The sequence below is a fragment of the Ambystoma mexicanum genome, chromosome 5q (genome assembly GCF_040938575.1).
Source record: "Ambystoma mexicanum isolate Mex_15411 chromosome 5q, UKY_AmexF1_1, whole genome shotgun sequence".
Taxonomy (NCBI): domain Eukaryota; kingdom Metazoa; phylum Chordata; class Amphibia; order Caudata; family Ambystomatidae; genus Ambystoma; species Ambystoma mexicanum.
Genome location: NC_090933.1, coordinates 1295221292 through 1295236698, shown reverse-complemented (window position 1 = coordinate 1295236698; position 15407 = coordinate 1295221292). Strand labels below are relative to the sequence as shown.

The 15407-nt window shown below is 47.9% G+C and overlaps 1 protein-coding gene across 2 annotated transcripts in view; it reads left to right on the top strand.

Annotated features, from left to right (window-relative positions):
* The window catches only part of MROH1 (maestro heat like repeat family member 1), a 2813132-nt gene that overhangs the window by 551255 nt on the left and 2246470 nt on the right, over positions 1-15407 (top strand). The gene's annotated exons all lie outside the window — the stretch shown is intronic.

Sequence of the window (15407 nt, the reverse complement as noted above, 5' to 3'; positions counted from 1 at the left end):
GACCCCATAGGCCGAAGCACACAACTCACGGCTCTTCTTCGTCCAGGACGAAGGATCCACCAGCGCCGAAGGGGACGCAGGGCACTCCGGCGTCGACCTCAGACCGCAAGGGTCTGAAGCCCCACCCGCAAACGCAGCCGCGACCAGCGATTGGGCTTTTATCTAATACGGGCGCTACCCCAAAAACATCCGACGTAACGCTCCATAGAGCGGCCGTCGAAAAACAACGCGCAACGCAGGCAACGCCGACTCCAGAACCCTCGACCGACGAACTCGTCGTCGAGAGTCTGGCGAGAATTGTTTCCGAGGACAAACGTAAGCGGACGACTAAACAGACGTCGAATACCGCGCCCAAGAATATAGAAACGCCGAAAAAGCACAAGAGTAGCCAGGAACTGCCCCACCCATCTAAAGGCACTTCTGAACTACCGGAGGGCTTTTCTGAGGGCGACGGAAACCTTTCGTCGACGTTGTGGGAGCGTTCGAAGCGTTTTGAAGCCGAAAACACTGATTTCCCCCCTCTAGACTATTCAGGGGTTCCCCATGAGACCCTGGAAAGACTCCATTCTTGTATGGAAAAGATGGAGAGGTTTTTGGATAGCCAAAACCCACCCCCACCCAAAAGACCAAGAGAATGGACCCAGGAGGACCCTAGGGTCAAGATTCCTAGGCTGTTTACCCCTTCTTCAGATGCTTATGACCTCACCGAAGAGGAGCAATACCTCCAGGAAGATGAGTGTTTAGGTGGAGAGGAAGAACTTGAGGAGGAGAGGTTTGAAGAAGACCCTTACACTAGCGCAGGGGCTTTGGAAGAAGATACAGCTGCCTCACAGCCCTGGCACTCCCCATCAGTGCAGCCTTGGCAATCCCCATCAGTGCACTCAGACCCTGATGTCTTTCATCCTTCTCCTCCCAAGGACTCACCTATTGGGAACACCTCCCCCATAGATGACCAGCCTTCACTTAATGCACTGTTGCGCAAGGCAGCAGCGCATTTTGAAAAAGACACAGGGGAGACCCTTCCGGACATAGACTTTGTAGAAAAGGTTATTAAAGAAAAAGCCCCGGTCAGCCAGTCCATTCCGCTCCTGGCTTCTATAAAGAGAAGAATAACTCCTTCCCTTTCCAATCCGGCCTTAGTCAGAGGGGTCAACCCTCGTATAGAAAAGCTCTTCAGCCCTTCGTCTTCTGACCCTTTGTACATCAGGGGACATTCTATCCCGGACTCTCTTGTAGTGACTAACACAAGAAAAAGAGCAGGGGTACCACTATCTACTAGTGAGGCACCACCTGACAAAGAGGGCAAGAAGCTCTATGCACTTGGGAAGAGAATCACGACATCCGCCGCCTTCTCAACCAGAATCGCGAATAACAATTCCCTACTAGCTAGCTATGCAGATGCACTGTGGAGCAAGCTGCGCAGCGAAGCAGAGGACGCACCAGAACCCCTGCGTTCACGCCTGTTGGCTACTATATCAGAGGGAACTCTTGTAAACCAGGGCATCGTAAAAAACTCCTTAGATGCCGCAGAGACAGCTGGCCGCTCCCTGGTTCAGGGAATACTTCTCAAACGCCATGTCTGGCTGCGCAATTCGGGATTTAAGCCAGAAACCCAGGCTTCCCTAATAAATAAGCCCATAGAGCAAACACATCTGTTTGGGAAAGCAGTTGATGAGGCCCTAGAACATGCGAAAAAGGAGTTTGATACCATCAAGACTCTTGACCAAATTTCTAGGCCACCTAACAGACGCAGCTATGGCAATAGACGCTCCTTTCGTGGACAACGCCAGCAGCAAAGCCAACAACAATTTTACTCTTCTACAAACTGGCCCTCTAACCAAAGCACCCAGTTCAGTCAAAGAGGCCAACGTCGTGGCAAAGGAAGAGGGCGCGGCTCCAGTCCAAAAGGCCCCACGCCCAATACCAACAAATGACCCAAAGATTCGGGTCCCCTCCCATGCATCACCGGTCGGGGGGCGGCTAACATCGTTCCTTTCAGCATGGGAGGGAATAACGTCAGACCGCTGGGTATTATCCACCATAGCCCACGGATACTGCATCGAATTCAACGGTTCCCCGAAATACAGACCCCCACGGAACCGACACATGACACCGGAACACCTCACTATTCTTCTTCAAGAAGTAGAAGAGCTACTGAAAAAAGAAGCTATAGAGGCTGTCCCCCTATCTCAGGTAACAGAAGGTATTTATTCAGTGTACTTCCTTGTACCCAAAAAGGACTTAACCATGTGCCCTGTATTAGATCTGCGCCCAGCGAACAACTTTGTCAAACCCCAAAGGTTTCGTATGGTGACCTTGCAGGAAGTAATCCCACTGTTATCACAGGGGGATTACATGACAACACTAGACATGAAAGATGCATACTTTCATATTTTAATGTTGCCAGCGCACAGAAAATACCTCAGGTTCAAGATAGAGAACAAACACTATCAGTTCAGAGTACTACCCTTCGGGATAGCATCTGCACCAAGGGCATTTACGAAAGTACTGGCAGTGGCAGCGGCCCACCTGCGCAGATTATCCATCCCGGTTTACCCGTACCTCGACGACTGGCTCATAACAGGGGATTCTTACGAAACATGCTTCTCCAATACCCAAAGGACCGTAGACCTTTTGTCCCAACTGGGCTTCTCCATCAACGAAAAGAAGTCCAGCTTAAACCCCAGCCAAATCAAACAATTCCTAGGGGCTCTAATTCAAACAAAGGACGGCCTCGTCTTCCCCTCCAACGAGAGGGTCCAAAACATGCTGTTTCAGATCCCCCAATATGTGGCAGGTCGAGAGGTGACGGTACGCAAAGCAATGCGCTTGCTAGGGATGATGGCGTCATGTATTTATTTGGTACCTCACGCGCGCCTGCGCATGCGCCCAATGCAAGAGTGGCTCTACAGCCAGTGGTGTCAGGCCAGCGGACAATGGGACGATCTGGTGGTAGTCTCGCAGGCCTTGCTTCTCTCGCTACGGTGGTGGACAAAGGAAAACCTGTTATTAGGGAAAACTTTTGCCACACCCGCAGTGGAAGCCACTCTAACCACAGACGCATCCCTTACAGGATGGGGGGCTCACCTATCCCATCAGACTGCTCACGGAGTGTGGACTCCGAGCTTAGCATCCAAGCATATAAACCTGCTGGAACTATTAGCAGTGTTCAAAGCACTGAAAACCTTTCAGGAACACTTACAAGGAAAGACAGTGATGGTCCTCACAGACAGCACCACAGCCATGCACTATCTCAACAAGCAAGGGCGCACTCACTCTCCAGGACTGTCCAAGCTGTCCCAGAATATATGGAAGTGGGCTCTCAAACACAACATGTTCCTACTATCACAACATGTACCAGGGGAACTCAATCTGCTAGCAGACAAACTCAGCAGAGACTTCCCCCTACCCAAAGAGTACGAATGGCAATTACACAAAAACATCGTTTTATACGTCTTCACGCAATGGGGTTTCCCGGAAATAGACCTGTTTGCAACCCTGGCGAACTCACAATGCCAAAGTTACGCCTCCAGGTACCCACAAAACCAGTCCAAGGGGAACGGTCTGTTGATTCAATGGTCAGGGAAATTTGTTTACGCCTTTCCCCCGACTCCCCTCCTCAACAAAGTGGTGCACAAGATGCACCAAGAGCAGGTTACCATGATACTAGTAGCCCTAATGTGGGCCAGGCAGCCATGGTTCGCTCACTTGATGGAGATGTCCCTATCTCCCCCAATGAAACTTCCCTGCCCGTACAACATGCTGTTACAAGACAAGGGCAGGACACTCCATCCATGCCCTCAGACCATGAACTTAGCAGCCTGGCTCCTGAGATCATAGAATTTGGACATTTACATCTCCCTCAGAGATGTATGGACATCCTCGGGGAAGCCAGAAAACCTAATACTCGCCACTGCTACTCTAGCAAGTGGAAAAGATTTGTCATCTGGTGTAGAAGTAAGAACATCAACCCGGTTGACTGCTCTGCCACTGACATTATTCTGTACTTGACCCATTTACTGGATTCAGGTCTAGTGTTTAATTCCATTAAAGTCCACCTAGCGGCACTTTCTGCATACACCACTTCCCAACTTAAAGTGTCGTGGTGGAAGATACCAGTTATCAAAGCCTTTATGGAAGGGGTAAAAAGAATACACCCCCCGATAGCTAACCCAGCTCCCGGATGGGACTTAAACGTGGTACTTTCTAGACTCATGGGCACTCCTTTCGAACCCATGCACAAGGCAACTCTTAAATACCTCACTCTTAAGACTGCTTTCCTAATAGCTATCACATCCATTAGGAGAGTAAGTGAACTACAGGCTCTTTCTGTACTAGACCCCTTCGTATCAGTTCACAAAGATAAGGTGGTTCTTCGCACACACCCAAGGTTTGCACCAAAATTCATCTCAAAATTTCATGTAAACCAATCTATAGAACTACCAACGTTCTTTCAAAACCCTTCCAGCTTGGGAGAAAAAAGTCTGCATACACTAGATGTACGCAGAGCTGTCATGTTCTACATGGAAAGAACCAGATCACTGAGAAAGACTAATCAGTTCTTTGTCTCGGTGGCAGCAGGAAGAGAAGGAGATGCAGTCTCTAAGTCCACTATATCTAGATGGATTGTACAATGCATCACTCTCTGTTACACTCTTGCTAAGAGAGAACTACCCTTCAAGCCAAGAGCACATTCCACTCGAGGCACGGGGGCTTCCATAGCATTCATTGCAAATGTTCCCCTTGAGTCCATCTGCAAAGCGGCTACCTGGAGTTCTGTTCACACCTTTACAAAACACTACTGTCTAGATGCACACTCTAGATCTGACTCCCAGGTGGGACAGGCAGTATTAAGACATCTTTTCTCTACTGTTCCTTCTCATAACCCACCGCCAACTCTGGGTACTGCTCGCTAGTCTATGCACAGCATGTGATTCTAAGCAGATTAACAAACATCAGAAGACAATGCTTTACTTACCATAAAAGCATTTCTGATGGTTGTATCTGCTTAGATTCACATGCGCCCGCCCTTCCTCCCCGCTCGGATGGAGGAACATAGACATCCTCTACTACATTTCTCTCTTTTCTGTACTCACTCACGTCTAGAAGGCTCCCTCAGGGCAGAAAAATACAAACAGAAGGACCTCGACGCGTGAGGGATTGTGGGTACAACGCACGTCACTATAGGGATAGTGTTACAGACACGCCTTGTCGACGTCCCCTTTTTCGACTACGAAAAACAAAATGCAATACTCCGCAGTGACCACTCGATGTCGGACCTATACACAGCATGTGAATCTAAGCAGATACAACCATCAGAAATGCTTTTACGGTAAGTAATGCATTGTCATATGTATTGTCATCGCTGCTGGAGTCATGTGGCTCCCTGTGTTTTTCTGTGAGTTGGCCTCCCATGCTCAGGGGCCTAGGGGCTCTTCTGAGTGGTCCACTGAGGTGCGATCAAGTTTGTCCTCCTCTTCGGTCCCAGTGGGCAAAGTATCGTCCAGTTCTTCCTCCAAGAGTCAGGCCTTAGTTTAGCATGATCCAGCGTGACTACCAGCTATGTTGCTGAGGGCAACCAGCCTACCGGAGTCACAGAGCCCTCTGGGCCTACTGGAGCCATCTCTGAGTTTGATGCTTCTGATTTAGTTTCCAGGGCTAAGGAGTGCCCTTCTATGTCAGAGCCTGCACTTGGCACAAGGCCTTCACGCCCTCCTGCTCATGGTGTGGCGCAAGGCCCCAAGATGGCGGACCAGCACGTCACAGAGCCCCCCAGGCCAGAAGCGGCATCAAACCCTATGGTACAGGCGGGTGATCTCCGCAGGATTACATCTACCCCCTCGCAGCCTTATAGCTACACGTCCCAGGCGCTTTAATTGGGAAAGAAGGCCCAACGCTGTTGAGGGCCGTGCCCCTGATATCCAGCGGCTTGCGAGGACTACCTCTTCAAGCGCTTCCTTCTCCTGATGCGCTACCTGCAGATGACAGGGCTTTTTAAGGGCATCATCAAAGAAGTGACCCATGGATATCATTTCACCAAAATGCCAGGGGTAGCGGAAGTGACATAGCACGACCCTTGACCCCCTGATTACATCACAGGAAGTGATGTCATTTGACCGCACCCCTAAGTGATATAGCGGGAAGCGATGGAACACAACCTTTCACCCGTTGACAAAACAGGAAGTGGCATCACATAGCATTGTACACTACGAAAAATATGGTTACGATATCACTATAATGTGATCTACATTTCATACAAGAATGGATCGCCATATGTATTGTTAAGATCAGTGTGTATAGGCCCATAATACCAAATTACTGTGAATGCAAGCAGACCTCCATGACCAAATGATAATGATGTGTTATTATATAGCACTTAAGCTTAAGTGCTTTATATAGAAAAAATATATACCCAGTATCACTGAACCGGTGTTATTACACATTTATCGACCTCAGAAGGATGAAAGGCTGAGTTGAGGTGTTTAAGAACAGACTAAATCAGTGATTCACCCCCTGAAGTGTGCCTGAAATAAACCTTTAATGAGTCTAGCAATTATTGCACAGAATTCCAGAAAGATACATTTGGTATTTCTATTCTTTCTTATTTAGGGTCAGTGCTGAAAGTGTTCGACCTGTGGCACTCCTGTTCTTATTTTTCTTCTTTTTTTGTAGGGGGCCTGACAAGAAAGCCAGCCACTCCAGAAGTAAAGAGCCACATGGTGCTGGCCACCGCCCAGGAGATTGCATTACCAAAGAAAAAAACATTTTATTTGTGGTTTTTTTAGAGGTCGCCAGGGAGACCTCGGAGGTCGCAGTTGCGACCTCTGGCAACCCCAAAATGACATCCCTGAAGTTAGCCCACAGGTCAGGCCTGTCTGTTCCTCAAAGCCCTCCTCCTCCTGTACCACCAACGCCTCCCCCGCACAGCCAATGGATCCACAGCTGTCTTTGGATCTGGGGGGCGGGCCCCTCTGGTGTCGCAGTACCCGGACTCCCCTCTGTCTGGAAAAAAGGGGGTACAGGACGATGGTGACGACGATGACACCCAGGACGAAGAACCTTCGGCCTCAGTAAATGCGTATCACAACAGAAGATAATGGCTTTGGAAAAAGTTGCTCTGAAGGGCGACACCTCACAATCCCTTGCATAAATATCAGTATTGGGTTGGCCATATAATGCTGTGTCTTCAAGCATAGGATAAGATCAAGGATGTCGCAGGTCACTGTATCCAGACGGTAATAAAGCCTAACCGTCACCATAAACAGTATAAAACAGAAGAGACTCCAGGACTCGGCACCATCAAAGATGTGTGTATGTTTAATTATATCGCATATTCACACTTCTTAAAGAAAAGCCCATAAGAGATAACATGTTTCGGCTCTGCTGAACCTTTTTCAAATCTGGGCCTTAATGGCTTGCAATAAATCCATAGGACTGTTGTCACTGAAGTAATAACTGGGTATAATCCCCAATAGAATGTGATTCTTTCGGACTGAAAAATAACGCACGTCGGAAGAGATACGGTATCATATTAAGAAGTGCGAATATGCGATATAATTAAACATACACACATCTTTGATGGTGCTGAGTCCTGAAGTCTCTTCTGTTTTACAGCGTTTCACAACAGTCTTTAGGGCCTTGCTGAATTCATGGGGCTGTCCCTCAGCCCAGGGAGACCGCCAAGAGTCGGGTGTGCTAGCAGAGATTTCGGCCAGGTGCACCACAAGCCACTCAGGCATTCCCCTCCAAAACTATGTCCTGCAGGTGGTGAGGAAGGTCTGGGAGAAGCCCAGGGCCCAACACCCAGGTAAATAAGAAGTTGGACACACGCTTCTGGTATGTGGATGGGGAGCCGGTCCTCCTTGCCTCCCCCTACCTCCCCAGCCTCACTCTTCAGTGGTGGCTGTGGCCACCTTCTATTCTAAACCTTCATCTTCCTCTGCAGGAGCCGCCTCCACTTGTCTTTCTAAGGAGGACAAGGCTCTTGAGTCTTTTGGCAAGCGCTGCTACTTTAACTCTAGACTGCATCTGCAACAGGCCAACGTGAACGCCCTCCTTGCTGTGACTAACCAGAAGCTGTGGCGGGAGCTGGTGCGAGTTCCTGCCCGACCTTCCACTGGAAAGGCAGGTCTCCTTCAAGTCAGGCCTGCTATCCGCAAAAGCAGTTGCACAGGACCTCATGGAATCTTCGGTCTCCCACATCGACACAAATAGCAGAGGGCTGTGCCTGGGGGCCGAGATAAGGCGGATGGCATGGATGCATGACACTAAGTGCTCTGCTGATGTGAAAGAAAGGATCCTGGATCTTCCCTTTTGAGGGGTTGGATCTTTTTCGTTCGTCCACTGATGACGAGCTGACCAAAAAGAAGACCTTGACACAGACTTCCAAGTTGCTCGCCATCCTGACTAAACCAGGGCAGAAGCCCTTCCCTCAGACCCAGGGCAGGACCGACTTCAAACCGTGCGCTCTCACAAGCTTCAATGGGTTTCGAGACCGCGGTGCACAGAGGCCTGACCCCCCCCCCCCCAGCAACCACAGGAGGAATCGGCAGATGAATTTGTGTGTTTATTTCCGTTCCCCTCCTCCGCTCCTGCCTCAGATGCTGAGAAGCAATGACAGAAAGGTCAGGGAACACAGCCCACCTGTAGGAGGCCGGCATGCTCTCTTTCAGGACATGTGGAAGCCTTATTTCAAGAGTCCTTGAATCCTTTCTATTGTGTCCACAGGCTTTAGTCTTCCTCTTCCTCCATCTTCCTCTCCTCGTCTGCTATATATCGTGTCCCTGGCCTTTTAAAGGAGATCCTCCTCTTTTCTAGAGATGCAGGCAGTGGAGCCGGTCCTCAAGTCAGACAGGAGCCCCGGCTACTACTCCAGGATGTTTGCGTACCCAAGAACAACCAGGCTGGCCTGAGGGTAGTCCTGGACCTGTCATTTTGCAACCTATCTTTACCACTAGAACACTTGAAGATGATTACTCCTGTGCACATAGCAGAGTCTCTATTCACTGGGGACTGGATATGTTCCCTAGACCTCAGTGATGCGTACCTGCATGTCCCCATATACCAGCCTCATCAAATGTTTCTGTGGGTTTACGATTGTCGTATCACTTCCAGTACAAGGGGCTGCCTTTCCAGCCTGAACTCACGCCCCCTCCTTCCTCCCGACCCCCGCTTCTTCATGAAGTTGATGAATGCGGTGGTCGGGTCTCTTCCGCCTGGAGGGCCATCACTTGTACACTAATCTGGACAACTGGCTTGTGAGCGCCAGCTTGCGGGGGCGGTGCACTTTTGCCAAAGACTGATGGATGTTCTACACCAGCTGGGGTTCTCCCTCAGCCAAAGGAAGTCAGTTGACTCCTTCCCAGGATCTGGTGTCCCTTGCAGTGTGATGGGACACAGCTGTTCAGTGGATGTTCCCCATGCCAGAGAGGCTCCTCTCCATCCACAAGTCGATTGGGCACTTTCTGGCCAACTCGACCACATCTGCGTGGTGGTTCTAGCACCTTCTGGGACTCATGGCATCTTACGTACTCGCGGTGCAGCACACCCACTTCCAAGATGATGCGCCTCCAGCTCCACCTGTTCGCCCATTTGGACCAGGAATTGGGCTCAGTCGGACAGGGTCTCAATTCCCCTGTCCCTCCTCCCGTAACTTTGATGGTGGCTGATGACTGCAATGTGGCAGTGGGAGCTCCCTGTGTGCTGCCGGAGCCCACTTTGGTGTATAGTTTGTATTTTATTTTTATTTTATATAGCACTTTTAGCCAAGGCTCTGTACAGAGTCAGAAATGGCATACTAAAATAAGAAACATGGAAAAAATAAAAGCAATCTGTTACATTAACCAACATGGAGAAGATGGAGTAAAGGAAGAGAGGGAGGATATTCCAATTTAAGGGAGCAAAAAGGACAAAAGATCGAACACGTGACTGAGCACAAGGAAGCGGTCGAACCACAAGAAGTAATTTAGAAGAGGAGCTTAAAGATCGAGAGGGTGTATAGAAAGAGACAAGAGAAGGGCGATAGTCAGGTGCAAGGCAATAAAGTGATTTAAAAACCAGACAAAAAATTAAATTTAAGCTGAGAAGGAAAAGATAGCCAACCAAGAGTAGAAAGTGAAGAAGAAATGGAGTCACGAAAAGAAAGCAGACGAAGAAGATGAATAGAGGCATTGAAGACTGATCTCCAGGCGAGTAAGAGGATGGCCGAAAAGAGCGGTAGAGCAATAAAAAAGCTGAGAGAAGATGAGAAGATATACACAGTTTTGTACCGTGAAAAGTCAGAAAAGTGCAAGCTTTACGAGTATTATATAGGTGAAAGCGATAGATGCCCGGAGACAAAGAAATGTGATAAGAAACAAAGTGTAGCCCCAGATTACGGGCAGTAAGAGAAATAGGAAACTGGGATGGTGAAACTAAACAGAAGGAGTAATAGGAGAAGGAAGAGTATTAGCAGGAAAGAAAGGAACGTCAATTTTGGCAGCATTAAGCATTAGATGGCGAGTTGATGTCCAATGTTTAATGGCAACAAGACAAGCAGAGAGTTTAAGGTGAATGTCAGAAGATAGAGAAGAAAAGGACGGTAAGAGCTGAGTATCATCAGTGTAGAAAAGATGCGATAGGCCGGATGAGGAAATAACTGCAGCAAGAGGGGAAGTGTCAAGTGGAAAGAGAAACTGACCTAGGACAGGCCCTTGAGGAACACCATGAGCTAGAGAGAAAGTCTCAGATGTTTTATTAGCCCAAGAAACTGAAAAATGTCTATGGGACAGGTATGACTGAAACCAAGAGAGCACAGAGCCAGATAGACCAAAGGAAGAGAGAGAAGCCAGAAGAAGAGTGATCAACCGTGTTAAATGCAGCCGAGAGATCCAACAGAATAATGAAGAAGGCTTAGTTTATCGTTCAGTGAGTAACTAATTCAGGACAGAAAGAAGGGCAGTTTCGGTAGAATAACAAAGACGAAAACCTGACTGAAATCGTGGGAGAGTAGAAGAATTAGAAACCAAGGCAGAAACTTGAGAATTCACCAACCGCTCAAGTAGTTTAGAAATATAGGGCAGCAAAGAGATAGGACAGAGGTTTGAGACAAGAAAGGGGTAGGCAGTAGGTTTCCTCAAGAGTGGAATAATAGAAGCATGCTTAAAAGATAGGGGAAAAGTTGAGAATGAAAGACAAATATTGAAAAAAGTGAGATTAGAAACACGAGATGGGTAAACTTTGGGAATAAGTGCTGAGGTAAAAGGATCAGTTAGGAGAAGCAGTGGGATGAGCTTTAGTCAGTAAACGATACGTTTTGCTTTAGTAATAGTTTTGAAACCAGAAATAGAAGCAGAAGGGCCTAGAATAGGAGGAGTGGGGTGGTGTTAAGGAAACTGAGGCTTCAATGTCAGAAAGAAGAGAGGCCACCTTTGAAGAAAAGAATTGGCCAGATCGGTGGCTGAAAGAGTAGAACTCGCTGAATAATCAAGAGTTGGAGGAGAAAGAAGACGTGAAAGAGTCTGAAAGAGGCACCTAGGATGAGTTGATTTGGTATGTAAGAGATCAGAAAAATAGGTGCATTTTACCTTGAGTACCCAACCCTCATAAAGAGCGTGATAAAAAAAGTAGGAAGAATCGTCCGCTGTGGATTTAGACTTAAACCACAGTCTTTCAAGGCTCCAGAGAAAATGACACATGGAACACAGATAAGAAGAAAGCCATGGTTGAGAAGGTTTAGAGCTGGGATAGAAAAGTGAAGTAGGATAGAGCATATCTAGAGAAGAAGATGGAGTAGAAAAGAGTCGAAGCAGCCTCGTCAGTAGGCTGAGCTGCGAAAGAGTTGTGAAGGCAGCATAGATGTGCAGGAAGAGACGAAGAGTGGGGTATGGAAGTCTCATAAGTCTCGACGATAAAAAGGTGACAGATGGTGACCGATTCCTTGCTTTCAGGTTGCGGGGGGCTACTCGGTTCATGGGGCATGGTCCAGGGCGGAAAGCCCTCCTGCATATCAATCTGCTTGAGCTCAGGGCAGTGGGCCTGGTGCTCAAGGCACTTTTGCCCCTCCTCAGGGACAAGGTGGTTCTTGTCAGGACAGACCACCTCACAACAATGTTTTACCTGAATAAGCAGGGTGGTACACATCCCTTGCCCCCTTCCTGTGCATGGAGCAGTATCAATCTGGGAATGGGCCCTGACAGGTGATATGGATTTCCTTGATCCTTCCCCCAGGGCACAGCAATGCTTAAGCGACCAGCTGAGCTGCTGAGCTGCTTGGGGTTCAACACCTACGAGTGAGTTACTCATCAACTCCATGATGCTCCTGTTCCAGCGGTGAGGGTTTACATATCTGGACTTATTTGCATCTCCTCTGAATTCCAAGTACTTCAATTCTTCCGCTAGTCAAGTTCTATGCCGCAAAAACAATACCGATGCTTCTGTATGGGTTGGAGGCACAACTGACATTGTGGGACATTGACTGGCAAAAAATGGAAGGCCAGCTCTGGAAAAGGTCGTTGGGATTGCTAAACTGCCTTTTTATGTCTGTTTTAAGATTTGAACTCGGCTTAAAATCACTAAAGCAAAAGGTGGGATGAAACTGCTCCCATTATACAGGCTGATAATAATTCCCCAAAAAAACTCACTTTACAAAGACATAAAAATGCAGCTCCAATTGGACAGATCTAAGATCCTTCGACAGCTGGAAAACAGTTTTGGGCACCTTGCCTGATGCCGATTCAACGCTGGCAACTTTGAAAGAAAACCCTCTGAAGGCAAAGAAGGAAACAGAAATAATGAACTGGATCAAAACAGGGACAGAAATGCGGCTTGTAAAACCAAAGAATGACTTTCTGACTGTAGAAAAAAAGCAGGGAGAAATGCCGAAGTATCTACGAAGACACCCTGATCGTGATCCTAGAAATAAATTCTTTAGAACACGACTAAACTTAATTCACACGGGAGAAATCCTAAGCATTAGAGACCAAGATCACAAAGCTATTACTCTCTGTGAAATGTGCACAGACCTAAGAAAACAAAATCTGCAGCATCTGCTTCTAGACTGCGCAGGAACGTGGTAAACTAGAGTTATCTATTTTTCAAGGTTTGTTGACAGAGCTGAATGTTTGTTCGGAAAACTTCTGGAACCTCTTAATTTCAGGGTATAATACTGCACTACCAATTGCAGTAGTCCAAGTACTAACAAAGATTGGACTGCTTTCTGTGGAGACTAATGAAAATGAGGACAGAAAACTATAAAGGGCCGTCTGAGAAAGGGTGGGGCGGTGGGGGGGGCACTGGTTGGTTTCTTCCTCTTCCATTCTCTGGACTCAGAAACCTGGATCGGGAAAAATAAAACAGGAAATCTTGATTAGGACTTGATGGTCATAAAAATAGAGCATGTGGTAAAGGACACAATTCAAGTGGAAAATCTGTCTTTCTTCATTCCCAGAGGGTTTAAAATGCGTGATGTCATGCATTTCAATTGCAAGATGAAAAATTGTTTTGTGTTTTTGTTTTTTGTAAAGTCTAACATGATCAAAACAAATAAAAAAAAATACATTTAAAAAAAAAAAAAAAGAATTACAAGTGCCCCGGTTTGCCTCGCGGGCAGGACTGGGTAAGGCATCTCTGGGAGAAGCCTTCCAGATCTGCTGGCACGACCACAGGTGTTATGCGTTCCCTCCTCCTCCATTGCTCCAGTGGACACTCCGCAAATTCCGGGTGTCGGTGGGCTGGAGCCTCATCCTGATTTCCCACAACTGGCCTTCGAGGGCTTGGTTCCCGGATCTGCTGCAGTTGTGCTCCCGGGGGCCTGTCCATCTCCCTATTCACAGCAGGGACTTCCTGACGCGGCGGGGCAGTGGAGCAACCAGACCCAGCCAGGCTGGCCTTAGTGCCCTGGTTCCTGACCAGCTGAGACTAAAGCATGCTCAGTTTTCAGATGACAACTGGGACATCATACCGGAGGACAGGAGGCTGTCTACTCGATCCCAGTATACGAGCAAGTGGACCAGGTTTTGCCAATGGGCTTGCAGCAAGGGGCTGGACCCCTTCATCTGCTCCCAGGACGTTGTGCTGGAGTTCTCCGCACTTCTATCTCTTTCAGGTGGGTACCTGCCTTACCTATTTGGCAGCCATTGGGGCCTACAATGATTCCCCAGAGAAATAATTTTTTCAGCAGCCAAACCAGTGGTTAATACCCACCTCAAGCGGGTGTCCAGGCTTTTTCCTCCGGTGCAAAGGCTGCATCTGGTCTGGGACCTCAATGTGGTTCTTGCGGCCTTGCAGCAAAAGCCCTTTGAGCCGATGGCCTCGGTGGATATCCAGCTGGTGACAATAAAGTACTTTTGGTTGTGCTCACTTCTGTGCTCGTTATCATCTTGCAAGCCCTTCACCACGTTTCGTAACGACAAGGTCATCTGGCGGACTCATCCAAATTGTTTGACCAAGGTGCTCTCTCCATTCCATTTGAATTAGGAAAGCTGCCTGTCGGTGTTCTTCCCGAACCCACAGTCTGGGGCAGAAAGGGCATTGCATTCCTTGAACCTCAAGAGTCCTACAATTGTATCTCTCTCGGACAAAATCCTTCAGGAAGTCTGAGGCATTGTTAATCACGTTCGAGGGCACGTCTCCCAGCACCCAGGCTTCCAAGGCTTCTATCGCCCGATGGATGGTCCAGGCCATTTCAGAGGTGTATACGGCCATGGGCAAACCAGTTCCTGAGGGTATTCATGCCTATGCAGTCAAAGCAAAGGCAACGGCCGTCGATTTTCAGAGGCATGCTCTTTGTGATGTCATCAGCAAGGCGGCTACTTAGGCCACTTCGTCGGCCTTCTCTAAGCACTATTGCCTGTATACCAGCTCTGGGCGTGATGCAGAGTTCGGCCAGCCGTTTCGCAAGAACCTTTTTGCTTTGTCCTAGATATGAGGCAGATTGTCACAGCTCCACCCTATGGTCTTTTTTGGTTGAATCACCCCCAAGGATGGAGGAAAGGGGACAGGACGTATGAGTAATTCAAGTTTCAGAAGTGACTAGAGTACTCATAGTCCTTAGTCCCCTTTCCTCCATAAGTGTTGGAACACTGTGGTATATGTTACTTTCTGTATCAGATAGTTGTCTAACACAGTTGGGCATGTTTGTAATCTTCCAGAAGTGTTTGTCACTTCACTGTGGATATGCTGATCGGGGGAGCTTGCCCAGAGAATTTGTACCAGGTAGGAATGTATCTGGTACCATTTCCGGGAGACAGGGTGTACATTTAACACAAAGCTCTTACCTATAGCACCCAACACTCAAATTTATTAATTTCCAATTTTAATAGTGATATGTTAAATTGTTTTAGTTCTGCTTGGAATGTATTTTAATAAATGTTTTACTATATTGGAAAGTAGAACATGAAAATTATGCTAAATGGCACCCATGTAATCAA